This window comes from Canis lupus, chromosome 37 (assembly GCF_048164855.1).
Source record: "Canis lupus baileyi chromosome 37, mCanLup2.hap1, whole genome shotgun sequence".
Taxonomy (NCBI): domain Eukaryota; kingdom Metazoa; phylum Chordata; class Mammalia; order Carnivora; family Canidae; genus Canis; species Canis lupus.
This window is the reverse complement of record NC_132874.1, coordinates 14,578,631-14,592,462: the sequence shown is the minus strand read 5'-3', so window position 1 is coordinate 14,592,462 and position 13,832 is coordinate 14,578,631. Positions and strand designations below refer to the sequence as shown.

Sequence of the window (13,832 nt, the reverse complement as noted above, 5' to 3'; positions counted from 1 at the left end):
TTGAAATGCATTCTATGAATAAAACATGGCAATCCAGGGTCAATAGGGAGCTAAGAAGTTACTCTACCTAATATCTCCCCTATGAAGTCTTGCTGCTCCAGGCATGGCCTCTGGACCAGCATCATCACGCTACCTTGGAGCTTGTTAAAAATGCAAAATCTCAGATTCTACCTCAGTCCTACTGAATGAAGGTCTAAATGTTAACAAATGTGTAGGCATGCTGAAGTTTCGGAAGAGTCCTGTGAAGAGCCACCTATCATAGAGATGCCTACATTACGGGTGACCAAGAGCCAGGTTTTGCCAGAGCATGCATTTTTGTCATCTTTCTCTTTCTCTTTCTCTCTTAGTATTTTTTAAGTTAGTTTTAGAGGTAGAATTTAGTGATTCATCAGCTGCATATAACTCCCAGTACTTATTCCATCTAGTTCTCTTCTTAAGGTCCATCACCCACTTATTCCTTCTCTACACCCATCTATCCTCAGCAACCCTCAGTTTGTTCCCTAGAGTTCATTTCTTATGATTTGTATCCCTTTCAATTTTCATCTTCTTTTATTTTTCCTTCCCTTCCCCTATGTTCATCTGTTTTGTTTCTTAAATTCCACACATTGCCATCTCTTTTGGATCTTGCTTGCGGTGCCTGAAGAATTTCAGTAAACGAAAATGCACATTCCTTTCCCCACTTTATTACTCAAAAGTGTAAGTTGGTCTACTGATATGGCTCGATAGTGAGTACATTTGGATGCATCCACTTAGAGCACCAGTGGATATTTCACTATTGTTTGTTGTCTCTGGTTAGATTTGGACTAAAATTTGTAACTGAATTTCTGAGATCTTATTGATCCTCAAGTTCCATTCCAACTTGTAAAGTTTGCTGAATAAAATATGTGAAAGCACATGGTGCCTATAATAGAGTGGTATGCAAAAACAAATGATATCATATTTTTGCCTCATGAATATTATTATTGTTTGTATCTTGGTGGATCCACATTTAGAGGATGTTGATGGGGATGCAGAGAAAATATGGACTGTGACAAATTTGTTTAATAATTCTTTTAACAGTTATGTACAAATTTTCTCCTAGGTTCCTGCATTGTCCTAGTGATAAGCATATAAAGATGAATGAGTCATAGTCTCTCTGCTGAAGTTGCAGATGGTCATGTGGATGCAGAACCTTGAATAGCATGACTCCAATGGCACCAGTCAAAGTCAGTCTATGTGGACTATCAGGAGCTGAGCCTGCAGCCATTTTGAGCAAGAAAATGCAGCCAGCTATTGCAGAGTCTTGAAGTATCACCCCTCCCTGCTGCTCAACAGCCACATGAATGTCACTCTCAGAGCAATGAATGTAGATTGAGCCTGAATTAGCTGATGGTGGTTACAGGGCCTTTAGAATTACCTTGAATCCTCTGTATACTCCAGAAAATGCTCCATTTATGCTTCTACCCACCTGAAATGACATCTGTGCTTCTTTATATTGTGATGTATAACACAACAATCACTCCTTAGTATCACGGTAATGTCTCTGTCTCATCATAACCCATTCATCTCTGCAACCCCTCCCACGTGGCTCCAGAGTCTAAACTCTACAGAAGCTATTTTCAGAAGTCCTGTAATAACATAGACATAATATCTGTAATGTACATTCCACGGTCACTTTCCTTCTGCTATGTCTGACATTTGACACTGTTGATAACATCCTTTGTTGTGAAGACCTCTCTTGTCTCTGGGAAGTTAACTATGGTCATTCTTTCTCCTCCCCTCGTTCTATATCTTTCCCAATGGGCTTTTTCCAAATTGCAGAACTTGGCCTTCCCTTGTTTTGTTTTATGCTTTCTCTCTGGGATCTCAGTCAAACATCCCACAGCTTCACAATCCCCAAAATTGTCACTCCATCTCTGACCCCACAACCCCCACATGCCTTATCAGGAGCTTTCTGTTTCCAACAGCCTTCTGAACAGTGCCATCAGGTGTCATACTTCATCACCATGGCATCAACATATTCTGAAACTGAACTCACCATCTTAGCCTACAACACTGCCTCCTTTTCTTGACATGCTTATTTTCATTCTTGGGAAATCAAGGTGCTGAAGTGAAAAATTATCTTTAATATTTCACTATCTCTCACCTATTTAACTAACCAGCCACTCAACCACATACATTCTTCCTTTCAATGGCTCTTATGTCCATCTTCCCCTTTTTCTCTCATTGCTATCACTTTGGCCATGAATAACCCATGCTAATCAGTATAGGGTAGAGAGCAAGAGTGCAGGCTCTGGAGCTGGGCCATTTATGTGGATTTCCAGCTCTACTCTTTATTATGTCATTTTGGACAAGTCAGATCATCTCTGTGTGCCTCCGTTCCTTATCCACCAAATGGACATAATTATAGCATCCATCCTATACATTTGTCAGAGGATTAAATTATTTGACGTATGTCACATACTTAGAATAGTCCTATCACATCAGCTGAACTTCATTCAGCTTTCATTTCAAGCATAGTAATGGAGAGATTTGGAGGAGTGAGAGAGAGAGAAGCATGTCTTGTTTTTTACCAACCCAGTTTAGCTTCAGATCTAGTTTCCAATCTCATCTCTGTGTGACTTGGAACAAGTAGCTTAATGTCTCTGAACCTCACTTTATCTGTAAAAGCTGGAAAGTAATAGCATTATAAATATGAAATGTAAGTATATGTGTTAATTGTTTAAGTCCTCATTTGAATTAGTCTGCATATAAAGAAAATACCTTATTTAAATGAAGTATCATAAATGGAATGTAAAAAGAGCGAATGAATGGGTGCACATGGAAAGTATGCAGTTAAGGAATATATGTTAGTAGTTGTCCTAAATCAGACTTGCTCATTCTCATCCTTTGGCTTAGTTAAAACTGCTACTTGCATATGCTTATCTTAACTCACTCTATCCTCCCATCTTTTTTTAAAAAATTAATTCAAGTATAGTTAATGCTCAGTGTTATATTAGTATCAGGTGTACAATAGAGTGATTCAACAATGCTCAGGGCTCCTCACAATGGTTATGCCCTTAATCCCCTCCACCTATTTCCCCAGCCCACACCCAGCTTCCCTCTTGGAACCTGCCTTCCCATCTTAAAAGGCCAACTGTGCTCCCTACATTTGTGAGATATCTCTTTTCAACTCAGAGTTTTCTTTCTTCTTTATAATATCTATAATGTATATTGTTAATTCAGGGTTTACTATGAACTGCCCTGCATTGTTAGTTACATTTTTGTGTTTGCATATTTATTCAGTTCAGCACAGAAATTAGGTCTTCATATTCCCTCTACATATAGAACCGACCTCTGCAAATAGCAGCCGTTTTTTGTGTTTTTAATTTAATATTCTGTGTAAAAAGGAACATTTGCCATGCTGACTTGTCATGTTATATGAATGCCATAGACTCAGGATGTCTCTCCTCCTTTGTAGAGGAAGCATTAACTACCCTCAGGCTTGCTGGGCCTTTTGAAGCCACATGGCAAAAGCTTCACTCACACCACTTCCAGCACCATGCTCTTCTATATAAATATGCTGTAGACTGATGCCCAATATGTGAAATCTGGTTGTTCTATACACTAATTGCAACTGCTTTCTCTTTGGTGGGAACATTCTAGTGGGCTCTGAAGAAAATAAGATCCAGCAAGGGCAAGTCTTACAATAAGTTATGCATAAAGCATTTTTTAAACAATCCCTAGAAACAGCTAGCTCTTTCCTCATCTGGCAATTTTGATTTGAGTTTTCTAAAGGCCCTGTAATTGGTAATCCTAAAGGCCTTATAACCAAAATACAAATTTTATGGTTTAAAATGAGATGTATTCATAGACTCTTAACTTGCCTTGTTATTTATTTCAAAGTGCAGACCACATAGATTTTGATGTATTATAAGTCAGCCTATTATAATGTTTAGGTGGTGGCCTAAGCTAACTCAGGCTTTCAGTCCAAATACATTACAAAATACATTACCCCTTTTTCAATCCTTTCTTCAACAAATGCTTAAATGCTGACATTGCTGCTGTGGGCCACAGTCCCAGCATAGTCCATTAAGGAGGAAAATAGACCATTCTTGACATGCTTTGGAGATTTATTCTGGAATGAGGTTCAACGGCCATTTCAGAGAGCCTAAGGCTATGTGAGGGAATTTGGATCCACAGACTGAGGAACTTGAGGAGAACCTCTGCTTCCAATGTTTTGTTACTCAGCCTGAGCAAACATTAGATTTCTGACATAGCCTCACATGCTGACCTGTAAGTTGAGGGCTTAGCAATTACCTACTGGTTTTTAAGAGAGGTAATAAGCCTAACATTGGTGGATCAGTAACTCTATCATAATCATGCTCATGCTGGGGTACCTAGGTGGCTCTGGATTTCAGCTCAGGTCTTGATCTCAGGGTTGTGAGATGGATGCCCGTGTTGGGCTTCCCCTCAGTGTGGAGTCAGCTTGAGAGTCTCCCTCTCCCTTTGCCCCTCTCTGACACTTGTATGCTCTGTCTAAACAAACAAATAAACAAACAGAAAAGATCTTAAAACAATAGTGTTCATGCTGATTTACAAATCAGTCTACTGAGCATTTTATATACGCTATCTCATTATACTGTCATAGCAGTCCCTACGAGGTAGGTAGAAGACTGAAGTCAGGTAAGCGACCTAGAATTAAAATGTCAGGGATATTATTTGAACCTAGATCTAGCTAGATACAAAGTTTCTTAAGCCAATATTATATTGCCAAATGAGGACATTTCCTGACATTGTAAATGTTTTGGTGGCTAAGTCCGACTTATTGAGGGAAAATGAATCCATACGTTTGAAAAATGTGTTTATTTGAAGAAGATATTTTAATAAGACCAGTAACAATGGAGAATTTCACCACATGGTGGAATGAGTGTATAAATATTTGAAACTGATTTTAGAATGCCCTGACTATACTGATTACCTTTCTATGTGTGTATTTGGTGGAAGGCAGTTATTGACTAGTAAGGGGCACAGAGAGTTGGAAATGTTTAATCTCCTTATCAGCGTTTACATGGGTGCACGCCTATGTAAAAAATTTTTGACGTATATGCTTAAGATTGGTACACCACATTTGTAAGTTATATCTCAATACTTTTAAAAATTAAAATGCCTTAGCATATTCTGGCCTTATTGTTATTTAGTAGACACTTAGATCATTGCTATAAGACCTTTCTTCTTTACTAATATGAGTGTTTTATGCTACAAATTTTTCTTAAGCACTAATTCAGCTGTATTTTCTACATTTTGCTATATTATGTTATGCTCATTCAATTCAAAATATTTTCTATTTTTCCTTATGAATTCTTAATTGGCCCATGATCTAGTTAGTAGTGTTATTTAACTTTCCAACACTTGGGAATTTTTCTATTTTTAATTTCTAGTTTAATTCCATTGTGGTTAAAAAGTATACTCTGTATGCTTTCAATTCCTTAAAATGTGTTGTATGGTACAGAATGTGGTCTATATTATATGTGCCTGCAAAGAATGTATATTCTACTTTTGTTGGATAGAATATTCTGCAGATGTCAATTAGGTCAAATTGTTGACAGCATTTTACCAGTCTTTTACATCCTTACTGAATTTCTTCCTACTTGTTTTTATCAATTACTGAGAGAACTATTGAAGTCTCCAATTAAAATTATGTACTTGTCTTTTTCCTCTTGTAGTTCTACCAGTTTTTATTCATTTACTTGAAGATCTGCTAATAAGTATATAAAATTATTATGTCTTCCTGATTATTCTAGCTCTTCGTCATTAAGAAGTGGCCTTTATTCCTGGTGATATTCTTTGCTCAGAAATCTACTTTGTCTGATATCAGGATAGCCAATCTAGCTTTCTTTTGATTAGTATTTTCATAGTATATCTTTTGCCACCTCTCACCTTTTTTTGTTTTTATATTTAAAGTGAGTTTGTTATAGGCAGTACATAGTTGAGTCTCACTTTATTATCTAATCTGACAATGTCTGTCTTTTCATTGGTATATTTAGAGCATTTACATTTAATGTGATTACTAATATGATCAGGTTTAAATCTGCAACATTAACATTTGTTTCCTTAATGCCTTATCTATTCTTTATACCTTTTGCCCTGTTTTTCAGACTGCTTTTGAATTGAGTATTTTTATGATTAAAATTTGTTATTGGTTTATCACTTCTAGATCTTTTAAAAAATAATGTCGGTCCAAGCATTTATATTATACATATTTAATCAATTATAGGTTATTCTCAAATAATATAGTACTGCTAAAGGTAAGGTGTAAAATCCTTAAACCAGTATATTGCTAGTTCTGCCTCCCATTTTTGTGTTATTATTGTCATACATTTTATATCCTATATGATATAAACCCACAGTAGATTGCTACTACTTTTCATTTAGACAGTAAAATCTTTTACAGTGATGAAAAATAAGAAAAGATGTATTTTATATTAATATCTTCATTTTAACCATTCCTAGAAATCTTCATTTTCTTGTTTAGATCCAAATTTCTGCTATCATATTCATTCTGCTTAAATAATGTTAACATTTCTTGTAATCCATAATCCAGGTTTGTTGAAGATGAATTCTCTCAATCTTTTTCTTTTTGCCTGAACAAGTCTATTTTGCCTTCCTTTTTTTTTTTTTTTTTTGATATAGAGTGAGAGAGCATGAGGAGGGGAGGGCCAGAAGGAGTTGGAGAGAGAAAATCTCAAGCAGTCTTCCAACTGAATAGAGAGTCCAATGCAGGGCTCAGTCTCATGACCCTGAGATCATGACCTGAGCAGAGTCAGACACTTAACGGACTGACCACCCAGGTGCCCTTATTTTGCCTTTAGTTTTGAAAGATATTTTCACTGACTGAAGAATTTTAGATTGACTTTTTTTCCTTTGAAGTTTTTAAAGATGTCACTTCACTGTTTCTTGGCTTGCATGGTTTCTGACAAGAAATCTCTGGTAATTCTAATCTTTGTTCCTATGTTTGCAATGTGTCTTTTTTTTCTCTTACTGCCTTCAGATGTGCTTTTCATCTTCAGTTTTCAGAAATTTGTATCGATGTGTTTAGCTATGTGTGTCTGTGATGCTTCAGGATTATTCTACTTGGAGTTCGTTAGGATTCTTGGATTTGTGGTTTTGTGTCTTTTTTTTTTTTTTTTTTTTGCAAAAATTTCAGCCATTATTTTTTCAGCCAATGTCCACATTTCGTCTCTTTGGAAGAGCTTATTTCTCCTTACATTTTATACCTGCTGGTTGCATTGAAATCTCAGCTCCCTAGGGCACTCAAGGAAAATTCTGGTATCATAGTTTACCTAGGTTGTTTCTATTATCAGAGTAGAAGCAGCACTGTTTCCTAGAAGGAAGTGGAACTCTCTTTATTGGACACTTCAAATAAGTATCTCTTTGGTATATGAAGCTGTCAAACCTATGAAGGGTTTGAGATTTTACCCTACTTGCAAGTTAACTAAAGTAGTCTGCCTCTGCTTCAGGCATGCTGGCCAAAGACATAGGGCTCCTGAATAAGACAAAGGTTAGTTTATTATTCATAGCAATTAGGGTAAGCAGAATATCATTCTGCCCATTTCCCAAGCATTAAATCCCAGAGGGCAATAAGCAGAAGGCCAGATGATCCCTGCATATGCAGTGGGTTGTGTTACAGGGAAGCCCTGATTTTAAGGAAACCAAACATTTTATAATTGGCATTAGGTAGGTGTGCCCTTTGCTGTGATGAACACACTATTTATCCCTTGTTTGCTGTACAAATATAATTGAAGAGAGTCCAAAACAAAGGGAATCATCACTTCTGCTCCCAAAAGACACAAAAATGCAAGAGACTTATGGGGAAATTTCTCCCCAAAGAGATAGCATCTCTTGAGCTGATCTGTTTTCTCAATCCACATTCTCAATCCAATTGTATCCATAACTCAATTCTGTATTTCGTCTCACAGAGAATCAATTTCCATTCATTTCAATGATATTTATTGGGGATCTCTCATGTACCAGCAAATGTGCCAGGTAGCTGAAGATATTAGAGTGGAGAAAATAAATATAGTCTCTATTTCTCCAAGCTGATAAATAGGATAACTGGAGTCTTTCAGGGTTTTAAAATCCTGAAAGCCATACAAAGTCCTAATGGGCTAAACTACCAGGGATGAAAGAGTTCAATATTCAGACCATAATTTCACATGAATGCCACTTACATCTCTAACTTTGTCACAATTCCTTTTCCATTATGCACATCCCCATAGGAACTTTAATATCACACTGTGCAGTTTTTAAAAGCAAGAGCTGCATTTTATTATGCAGTGCTTTGTTGTAATTTCTCATAGACTTTATTACCACATAGGAGACACAAGAACTTTCTGTGCAAACTTGCCTTTAAAGGTGTTTCCTAAGCCTCACATGTTATTTCGTTAGAAAATGATACTTCATCCTGCTTTAAAAAAAAAAGAAAAAGGACTTCATTTATTTATTTGAAAGATAGAGAGAGCAAGAGTGGTGGAGCAGGATCAGGGGGGTGGGCAGAGGGAGAGGGAGAAGCAGACTCCCTGCTGAGTGGAGAGCCTGAGACAGGGCTCCATCCCAAGACCCTGAGATCATTACCTAAGCCAAAGGCAGATGCTTAACAAACTGAGACACTCAGGCACCCCCATCTTGCTTTTCAATAACATGGGAAAATATCCACACAATTTTTACCTGGATGTTTGCCACATCAGAAAGCTTTGAATCATTAGGCATAGCATGTAAATTCTGATATTTTATCACCAGCAACCTTTACACTTCATAAAACAGATATGGTGCTTCCTATTTCTGTACATGAAGGTGAAAGATAAAATTGAAGGAAGTTTGGATTTGCAAATGACTTGGAACCACATCTTGAACGCTATTTTTTAGCACATGTCCTTTTCAAAACAGATATAAAATGTAATCTTTTTTTTCTTTGTCTTCAACTGCCAGGAATAGGAAGATGATGGCATTTCATTTCTGAGAAAACATCACAGGTTTACCTATTTTCCCCCAAATAATGCCTTGGACTTAGTAAAAACCAGCCAGTAGGTTCTTTCTTTCTTTCTTTCTTTCTTTCTTTCTTTCTTTCTTTCTTTCTTTCTTTCTTCTTTCTTTCAAGATTTTATTTATTTATTCATGAGAGACACAGAGAAAGAGAGAGACAGACAGAGAGATACAGGCAAAGGGAGAAGCAGGCTCCATGCAGGGAGATGTGAGACTCGATCCCGGGTCTCCAGGATCACACCGTGGGCTGAAGGCGGCACTAAACCTGCGCTAAATCGCTGAGCCATCCAGGCTGCCCCAGTCAGGAGGTTTTCTTAGAGCTTACCCATGGACTTTTAAATTCTATAAATGCATATATGTATATACCAATATACCTACATACACGATTTAAACTGTGTTCTTTATTCATTTGTGCTTAATTATATGTCCTGATTAAATGTTTCTGTGCCTGAGGTGTCTTGTCAAGACAACGGTTTAAGTGCTGACCTTTGAACCTAGGAGTTCTGTTTTACCAGCACTCAACTGTGGAAGGGCCAAAGTTCAGCTCTCAATTCAGTGTGCTGCTTGATTTAAATGTGAAACTTGGCACTGAGTGTCCTCCTGTGCCTGGTTATTATTCTTGGAATGCAAAAGGTACATGTTTTTGTAATTCTCTAAGGAACTCCTCTATAGCTTTTCCAGAACCTAAGTCAGGTTTCACTTCCAGGCTACGTTCCAAGTCCTAAAATTCATTTTTTAGCAGCTCTCAGACAGATGGGTGCTATTTTTGAAATCCATATGGGCTTTCCTGTCTGCTAGGGTCTATTTAATGGTCTACATCACTACTACAGAAATATACTTAGTGCATTTGTTCTTCCCTTGTTGCACAGAGGGCTCTAGTTTCCATCCAAAACACTGAAGCTGACCTGGGGAGGAAAGGGAGAGCAAACTCATTTGTAAGTGAACTTTAGTCAGCATTTCTGAACTTCCACAGATTCCGTTTCAACGTTTATTGGGAACTTCAGACATTAGCAATGCCTATAGCTACCCAGGCAGCCTAGGAGAAGAAAATAAGAAGTGAATATACATATGCATATGCTATGATGTTTACAGCTGGTAAATTCTAAATCAAAACCTATAGATTAAGGTTTGGGGAATTAAATTACATTTTAAAGGCAATAGGGGAGCATATGAAAACAGCATTCTAAGTCAGTAAAAAAATCTTCTATAGCTAAAAGACCATTTGGTGTCTGTTTTATAATCCCTTGTTTTTTGGAACTCTGACCTCACCTCTCTGAAAATCATGCATCCTATAACTCCTCCCATTCAGAACATAACCCAGAATCACAAAATTAGCCAAAGGTAGTGCTGCAAGCTAAAATCAACATCTCCGTGTCCGTGCACTAAAGCCCAGGACCTTAAGTCGGAGGCAAGCCCCAGGTCAAGACCTATTCATCTGTAGTTCATGCACAATTCTAAAAGCTATCTCCTATTCATTTTTTGTTTGTAAAACTTGGCTACGGCCATCATAACAAGTGCCACAGGCTTATGAAACAAAAGATGGATTAAACAAAAGAAATTTGTTTTCTCAGGTCTCAAAGCTGGAAGTCCAAGATCAGGGAGTAGGGCAGTGTTGGTTCCATATTGAGGTCTCTCTCTGTGATTTGCAGGTGGCAGTCTTCTCCCTGTGTCTGCACATAGTTGTCCTTTAGGAGTGTGCATAATCTGTGTCTAAACTTCCTGTTTTTATAAGAATACCAGTCATATGAGATTAGGGCTCACCCTTAAGATCTCATTTCACTTAATTCTCTCCTTAAATACCTTATTTCCAAATACAGTTACATTCTGAGGTAGTGGGTGGGGATTAGGATTTCAACGTATGAATTTGGGGGGATACAATTCATCCCATAATATTATTAGCTCTGAAACAGAAACCTGAAATAGTAACTATAGAAAGATATGACATTAATCAGGTGTACCAAGAGTAGCAATAAGCAAAAATCCAAAGACAAGAAACAGGATTGCAAATTTATTTTAAAAGCTCATGTAGGTCTATTGAAAAGCACAAAAGTCTGATGCAAACATCCTTCATCTCTCAACAGGTCCTGGATCATCTTGATATAACCATAGAATTATAACTGAGTGAAAAGTGGAGTGTTCATCAAATAGAAGCAGTGATTTGTTATAGAATGACAGATGAGAGCGTAAGTCTTAACAGCATCACTTGAACAACCCACTTAAACTCTCGAAGTATTTGTTTTCTCATTAGTATCATGAGAATAAAATTATTTGTGCAAATGCCAGAGATAAGAAAGCCATGTGTGGGTAAGTGTTTCAGAAACTGATAAGCATTCTACCAGGAATAAGTTCTTAGATCCAATAAGAAGACATAAAAATTTGTGTTGCGCGTAAATAGGATCTAGATTTACATATCAAAAGGATCAAGGAGGGAACTGTTGAATTTTTAATGAAGCATAGCCTTAGTCATCCAGAAAACTGATTTTAAATAATAAAAAAGCTAAGTCAATTTCTAAGAGTTCTTTCAGGATTTATTGCAATGAACTTTCTTAAGACAAAGCATTACTAAAATAACCAGATGAGGTCCTTCTGACTATATTGCCCTGTATTCAAATTCAATAAATGATAGCCATAAGAAGTAACATGATATAAGAGAGAGTTCTGCTCTGTAAATAAAAGAAATTGGATTCTGATTAGAACTTTCAAAGACCTTAAGCTCCATGTGTTTTTCTGGGTTAGTTTCCACTTATTTAAAATAAAAGAATAGAACCAGAGGGGTTTTGTGGTGTCTTCCAACAGTAAAATTTATGAAGAGCCATTTCCACTTCCTTTGTTCTCATTTCATAGAATTGGGGAAGATGTAAAAAGGAGATGGTCTCTACTTACTTACCAATTAATTCCCTTACCCACCTCTACCTACAATTTGTGGAGATATGAAGAGAATATGAATGACCAGGAAACCTGGTCTCTATCTCCTCAGCCACCTGTCATGGCAACCTTGACTCTTTGAATGAGTGTAAGAAGGCTGTTCCTTGTGTAGGGACTTCCAGAACAACACAGGATTGTTATGTCTAAATCTCACAATGGGTAGGTTGCTGTTTTAAGGTGCTAAGTCCTCCTTAGCAAGGTACCACCAGGCCCTACTCTGTCAGAAGTGTTTTAATCTCTGCCATTCAGAAGAAACCAAATAAGCTGACAGGGGACAGCATGTATGCACATTGTGTCAAATCAAATGTGCCTTTAAATGCTGTCAATAATTTAGTCACTATAGGAAGCTAGTGCTCTCAGATTTCTCTGCCTAAAGTCCTAAGAAGAAAGCCCTTATCTTAGATGGAAGCACATCTAAGAGTCCCTCTTTGCTTGAAGACAATAAGTATCCACCACGTTAAAAATAAATTCTTCAGGGGCATCTGGGTGGCTCAGTGGGTTAAGCATTTGCCTTTCACTTAGGTCATGATCTCAGGGTCCTACTCCCTGCTCAGGGGGGAGTTTGCTTCTCCCTCTCCCTCTGCCCTTCCCCCCACTTGTGCTCTCTCTGTCTCTCTCAAATAGATAAACTCGAAAGAAAGAAGAAAGAAAGAAGAAAGAAAGAAAGAAAGAAAGAAAGAAAGAAAGAAAGAAAGAAAGAAAGAAAGAAAGAAAGAAAGAAGGAAGGAAGGAAGGAAGGAAGGAAGGAAGGAAGGAAGGAAGGAAGGAAGAAGAAGAAGAAGAAGAAAGAAAGAAAGAAAGAAAGAAAGAAAGAAAGAAAGAAAGAAAGAAAGAAAGAAAAATTCTTCAATTCTTCTACCCAAAGCAGTTAAGGATTTGAGGATGGCACCAGAAATGGTTATCAAGCAAGCACTTTCTCAGGCTGTAAGTGATACAAGGTTGCACATGAGAAGATCAACTTCACTGAGCTCATGATCTAAGAAAGAAAGAACAGTTTGAAGTGCTAATACCAAGGACTTAGGAAATAGGGCAATGCTTCTGCAGTAGAGCATGCAGGGATACAGACTTTGAACTCCAAAGACAATTCAAATTGAATATACCAGCAACCAAACTCATTATCCACCACCCCTTCAAACCAATTCTTCTAAGTCACCCAAGCAAGAATATAACCTCCCCTCCCATCCCTAATGAGTAACTAGGACCTACTGATTCTATCTCCTAAATATTTCTGAAATCCATTCTGTTCTCCTGTTTTTATTACTACTACCCTAGTTAAATGTCTCTGCCTGCCTCTTGTCGTACCAACCTGTAAATCATCCTTTACACAACCAACAGATTATCTAAATAAAATACAAATTCAACTGTATCATCCTTTTGCCTAAAGCCCTAAATAGCTCCTCTCTTTCTTCCATAGAAGTCCAGCCTCCTCAGAAGGGTATATAAAGCCTTATGTCATCTAACCCCCTCTGATATGGCCACTTTACTCACTTCCTTTAGAACATATCAAATCCAATTCATTTGTATTTTCTTACACATTGCTTTAATACACTTCATCTTAGAAAAGCAACATAAATGCTGATCATTTTATAGTATAGGTACCTTAAAATAATTTATGGGTTCTCTGAAACAGACAAGTTCTGAATAAGTTTAAGTGGTAAGAGCTGTGTTGTTCCACTGGATCATCATTCGCTAAGCTAACCACCTAGGTTTCAGGACTTTACAATGAGGATAAAACCCCATATTTAAAAAATATAATGACAGTCTTCATAAGCCAACAAACTGTTCTCTACTACTATAATCTTTCCTCTATACCAGGCAAAATTATAGTAAGATAAATTAGTTTAAAGAATACAAATTTAGAAATAGCAGAGAGAAAATCTAATAACGGTATTTTGATAAGCCTTGTT

The 13,832-nt window shown here is 37.2% G+C and overlaps 1 long non-coding RNA gene across 1 annotated transcript in view; it reads left to right on the top strand.

The window, feature by feature from the left end:
• The window catches only part of LOC140626104 (uncharacterized), a 98,568-nt gene extending 85,909 nt beyond the window's left edge, over positions 1–12,659 (top strand). The window contains exons 3-4 of the long non-coding RNA XR_012025319.1: positions 11,082–11,183; positions 12,550–12,659. This is a non-coding gene — a long non-coding RNA (uncharacterized lncRNA). The remainder of the gene's footprint in view (positions 1–11,081; positions 11,184–12,549) is intronic.
• The last annotated feature ends 1,173 nt before the right edge of the window (positions 12,660–13,832 follow it).